The sequence below is a fragment of the Zerene cesonia genome, chromosome 11 (genome assembly GCF_012273895.1).
Source record: "Zerene cesonia ecotype Mississippi chromosome 11, Zerene_cesonia_1.1, whole genome shotgun sequence".
NCBI classification, from domain to species: Eukaryota; Metazoa; Arthropoda; class Insecta; order Lepidoptera; family Pieridae; genus Zerene; species Zerene cesonia.
Window position 1 is genome coordinate 6210206 of NC_052112.1, and position 6304 is coordinate 6216509.

General features: G+C 32.2%; 1 non-coding gene across 1 annotated transcript; it reads right to left on the reverse strand.

The window, feature by feature from the left end:
- Positions 1–5666: 5666 nt before the first annotated feature.
- Trnas-gcu lies at positions 5667–5748 on the reverse strand. Its single transcript has one exon. It is a non-coding gene; the product is annotated as a tRNA-Ser (tRNA).
- Between the last annotated feature and the right edge of the window lie 556 nt (positions 5749–6304).

Below are 6304 nucleotides of genomic sequence, written 5' to 3' on the forward strand. Positions count from 1 at the left end.
GAAGCGAGAGGGACATATGATAAATGATGCAGAGCGTATAAGGTATTAGCGAGTGCGAGCGAGACAGTTCGCAAGTTCCTTTCGACTTTACTGTCCACAGATGATTTATCGATTCTCAACAGGGATTGGCCGATCCAGTACTTAAAGATTTATAGATCCTTATGGACCATGCGCAGTAGGAGCCCTTTCATATTATAAATCTCACTCCTGCGTATACATTCGCGATTACCTTCCGAGTAACGTTTAGTGACGAAATTAAAAATACATTTACACAATAGTCTTGTTTATTTATGTAAAAACAAATATGTATATACTTTTGTGATACTAGTCAATAAATGCTGTCCGCTAACTATGAAATTGATGTGCAGTGGAAAACACAATGGTACATTTAAAAATTAAAAAAAAAATTTAAAAATTTATCTTAAAAACATCGAAAATTTTCATGTGGAAAACTTTTGTTTTTTTGCGTTGTTACCTCAGAACTTAACGCCAGTACATAGTTACCACAATAACAAATATGAAATGCTATTTCGAATCGAACGTATATGCAACTATGCACGGAGCGGTAAAAATTAATAACTAATACAAAAGTGTTTTCGCTACAGCACACTTAGAATAGACTCATGTGCAGTGAGAGCCACACATTGCATCTATTGTTAGGTTGATTATAGAGGGGCCAAGCCTGCCCGCGCATCCCTTGCCCAGATAAGATCTGCCTGCGTTTGACACCTGGCCCCGCCTCTCGCAACCCCTATCAAGCCCCGTTTTGTCCTTACGACCAAGCTGTAAGCATACTTATTTTGGAATCGTTTCAGACTTCCAGTTGAACTTTATGATTATTATTTATTAATATCAGTAGCTTGCAGCCTTGAATAAAGAAATACATATGTTTATTGCAGTACCTTCTCATTTATCTCTTTATTCAATCCATTCCTATATTTTCTGCTATAGGTCATTGTTGGGTCATATTGTTATTAAAGCTGTCTTTTAAAGCATTCCAGGCTTAATTTGATATCCAAATAATTTAAATAAGATCGAAATAACGGAAGATGCTGGAAGACAAAAAAACTGAATTTTCAATTGCATGGAAATCTGTGCTTTCATGAGTATTCATCAGATTTACGAATAAATTCCTTTATCATAGATGTATATCGAGAGAGAGTCCCGTTTGAGCATCAAGACTTAACAAAAACTATGATAATAAATCTACAGGGTTAAAATTGCTAATATATTCCGGCAAGGTGCAAAAAAGAATGTATGATAAAATACAATAGAGACAGAATCCTAATGCATGCAGCACGGGCGGTCGTTTTTCGATCGGACCTATACATATAAGACTGAAATCTTTATTTATTAGAACCCTGTAAATTATAATTAAAAACCAATGCTTTAAATCTAAAGAATAAATAGGACGGGATACGGATCGCAGTAAAAACTGCTGATATATTATGTTGATATTTAATTGATAACTTACGGATAAATATTTTATCTTCTAGAAGTTACCTTATTTTATTTTCATAATTAACTAGCTGACCCGGCAAACGCTGTTCTTATCATACCTTACGCCTTACACTTATCATTTAGAGGTATGAGAAATAGATGTTGTCGATTCTCAGACCTTCCCAATATACACACAAAGTTTTATGACCTTCGTCCAGCCGTTTCGGAGGAGTATGGTAACTAACATTGTGACACGAGAATTTTATATATATATAAAGAGAAGTGGTGATATCAAGATATTTGTTCCTTATAAATTAAACGATTCGCTAACTAAACACTTCGATAGTAATGTTGTGTTTCGGTAATGTAGTAAGGCTTTTGAACCGGCCAACAAACATTCATTTTTAATCGTGACATAAATTTCGGATTCTCAAATAGGATCTTTTATTTAGCTGTTTATAAACACCTCAAATACAATAAACTATTCATCAAGTAAGCTGAAATCGAGATTTAAGATTTGATCTCGTCTTATTGATTAATTAATTTGTGTGATGCTGCTACATGATGATGTGGATTTGTACTTAAAACCTTTTGGTATCATTTTAAATACACGTAACCAGCTAGCGTGGACATCAGGGTAGTAACCTTATATTAAATAGCACACTCCTGCTATCGGTATATTGATACGCTTATATAATCTGTTTTGGCTTCAGCCTGATGTGCATAAGCCTATTGTCTATATTATAGTCCAGGATGTAATTCTATCTCTATACAAAATGATTGCAAGGATACTAACCTAAATTAAAAAACAAAACACTACAGTAACATTATAAAGAGGAGAGAGGGAGTTTTGTATTTTTTACGTACGTTTGTAACGATTACAAACGACAACCACTAGACCGATATCAAAAATTCCTTCACCAGTAGAGTAGTTGCAATTTCACTGAGTGACATAGTCTATATATGTACCAGGGGCGAAGCCGGGGCAGCTAATATTCTATAATTTTCAAAAGGTTTTTAAATACCTTGAAAACCTAGATCACAGATAGGATAATGTATGAAATTATATTTATCTTTAATTAAAAGTATATATATACTCAGTAATTTTATGTCAAATACCCGTGTATATAATGTACATTGTGCAATATATCCTGCCATTATTATATAACTGTTAACCGCTTGAGCATTTTGTGTTCCGTTGATATATCGACATGCGAAAACAAACAAAAGCACTTTACTCCCAAAACTTTATCGAAATTCAGTTACTTTTAAAACGTCTCAATCGTGTTTAGAATATAAATGAAAAGGCACGGAAGAGATAGCGGCGGCGTGCAGGGCGACACATTGTTTCCCTATCGAGGCAAGTGTAAAGTATTAGGCGATATGCGATCGCACGTGCAGAGCAAATAAACTAACATGGAAATATACTGAACACTGGTGCTTAATGTTTTAGAAGTATGTGAACAAAATAATACCGACAACCTGGCTTTCCTGTCTATATGCGTCAACAAAATATCTAAAACACACAAAAACTTGCAATAAAACATATACAGATTCTTGTATATATTTAAAAGTGTTTTGGAAATAAAGCAATAGTCTATTTTTGAACTTTGAACATTTAAAAAGAGTGTCTATAAGTATATGATGATGTACATGAAATGTATGTAGTAACAATTATGTTATTTTATTGTATCTCAGATTGAACTTTTATTTACTGTATAGGGAATATGCAGACTCCTGAAACACAGTGAAAGCTACATTCGGAGTCTGGGGTCCATGTTTTATGTGATGTATAATTTGTTCAATAAATTACTTTTGTTATACTTTTAGTATCTATGTGTTAATAACGTTTATTTTTAATAAAACGCATGTTTGTACATTAATGATAATTATTATTATAATAATTATATATGGAACCAAATAGGTAAGTTTTCGGGTAAACAACGTATTCAGACCAATAATTTTTTTATTAAAAATATGATGTAACGAATTCTAATGCCTTCTTGTAGATACCTACACAAATAAAGTTCAATGTATTTTATATATAATTCTAGAAGCACAAAAACAAATGTAAATAAATGATAATAAGTAAAATTATTAAATTAGAAATTGAACGATGCTCCGCGTATTTAATATCTAACGTGTAGCAAAACACACAATATTTATCATCAAAAATAACAATTCTTCAATACATAATTATAATAACAAAGAAGTTTTCATTATAACACTTATAACTAAAACCGAAAGTGAACACGAAACCCGAAAACAATTTTTTAAACTCATTTATTGTTTCTACCAACTTCCCCTTTTGCCGTTCAAGGCATAATTCACGCAAATATCTATTTTTCTTTGTTGAGACGAGGGTGAGTCCCTCCCGGGGAGTGCTGATGATGAGTTACGAGGCAGAGGCAATAGGCTCGAGGCCGGAAGTCGCCCCTCTTCACCGGTGCCATCCCGCCCTACTTCCGATACCAATCGGCGGGCGTTTGCTTACATTGCTGCCGCATTTCATAATTTATTGACGATCCTGATACGGAAAATGTATTGGCAAACGATTTTTGAAGGATTAAAATTGTCTATAAACTTTCTTTCTTTGAGAATTCTTTGGAAGGTGACATAAAATGGGGGTGTCGATGCAATTTGAGAATTTTACTAAGTACCTTATGGAATTATGTAGTTGTATAGAAAACATGCATGAAACATTTTATATCTAAATAATACACATTTTATATAAATATTTTTTAGATATAAATAATATTAATTTTACATAATTAGGCCGCCATATTACTGCTAAAATATCTGAAGAGCTTTTTACAAAAGCTTTGTTGATTTCAAGGTATATAAAAAGGTATAAAAACGTTCAGTTCTAAACCTATGAGATGTTATCACCAAAAAATCACTGTATTATTACTGAACACAATCATCAACAGTATCTTTTCTCCCCAATTCTCTCTTCTACAGCATGGTTGTACCATAATTTAAAAATCTTTACCCATTTAGGTTTCTCCACATAATTGCTTAGTATTCTAACACCCAGCCCATTGACACAGGCGCATTAAGAGCAGGCTTACCAAGTGGCTAAGTGCATGTAGACATCGATCAAGGGTTGTAGGCGCGTGTCAGCGATCTACGACAAAACAATATTCATAAATAACGTCAATAACAATGCGCGGATGATTCAAGCACGTGGCCGCGACGCGTGCTGCTACCCCGACCACATGTAATTATTTGCACTTATTAAAAAGATCATTTTCTTTTATTAAATTATGGTTTGTGTGAACTGTGATGCTATATAATATTGACATTATTTTATGTAGTTTTAACGGAGTGTTATATTACAAGTATAGTATTATGTTCTGTGGTTACATCTGTACTATATATACGAATATTATAAAGAGATAGAAGAGAAGAATTTGTGAGTTTGTGAGTTCATGACATAAGGAATTAGGAACTAGGAATTTCTGGATCTCATGAACTGATTTAAACCATTATTTTACTGATAGAAGGTTATTTGTGAGAGTCACAGGCTCAATTTTATTTTATTTTTATATCCGGTCAGCTGAGTGGAAGCCAGAACATACCACTAGTTTTTCCTATTAAAATTATTTCTATATGTATCTCTTATCAATATCGAAACACAAACAAAATAAAAACAAACCATACATTTTTTTTAAATTATACGTATGAAAAATAAGAGTGGATGAAAGCTAAATATGTATATACGCAGTAATATGTGTTTATTTAAAATAAATCAATGGAATAATATCAAATATTCAAAAAATAAGGGAATTGAAATTAAAAACAAATAAATTTTATTAAAAATATAAAAAAAAAACTATTTTCTCATAAATAAATTATAAGTAAAAAAGTGTAAGGATGGTTTTCTTTACTTAAATGCTCCTAATTAATAAAAATAGAATTGTTTTGTTGTTTTGACATCTGTAGGTACAGAAATATAACTTGAATAACACATAGATCACTAAAATACTTCGTGTATCCATTCAAGTATACGGGTATATTAATAAAATGTATAAAATATAAATTATACATAAAAGTGTACAAGTAAGAATTCCTTTGTAAAATCTAGTATTTTACTATGCAGTTTAACAATATAATGAACCTAGCAAATTTATTATACAATAATGTATAAGATACATATTTGGGCTCCAATAAACATTATAATAAAAATAAATAAATTTAGAATAACAGAAATGTATAAAATAAATCGACGAGGATGGGATTCGAACCCACGCGTGCAGAGCACATTGGATTAGCAGTCCAACGCCTTAACCACTCGGCCACCTCGTCTTGCGCAAGAGATGTGAAATATGTCATCATATTACCATCTTCATTTATAAACAATAGAATGCTTTTCACTATTATACGACCATGTTATAATATACTGCTGTACAAATAATATAAAGTTGACGCAATTGTTTAATTGTTCGAACGAGCTAAATTTAATAACTACTGGATCGATTAAAAAAAATATAATATTTTTTGGGTGATGGATGGATGTTAGATGTGATTGTTGACATTAAACGTGTACGTGTTCCCTGAGTATTACTAGTTATTGCAAGACTAATATTATAAACGTGTGAGTAACAACACTAACACTACTGAAGCGATTTGGATAAAATTTCGTAAAGGGATAGTTTGAGACTTTAGGAAAGACATAGGATTGACGAGAACTATGCGGGGAAAATATTATCCTTCATTTCTTTTTCTAAATTTTCCTTTCAGCTGGTGAAACCGCGGGCGGAGCGCTAGTAAACAATATGCTAATACCAATGGTACAGATGGTAAAAATGGTATTGACCACTCATTTAAATTACAATGTACGTTAAATCGAGTTCTCAAGTGT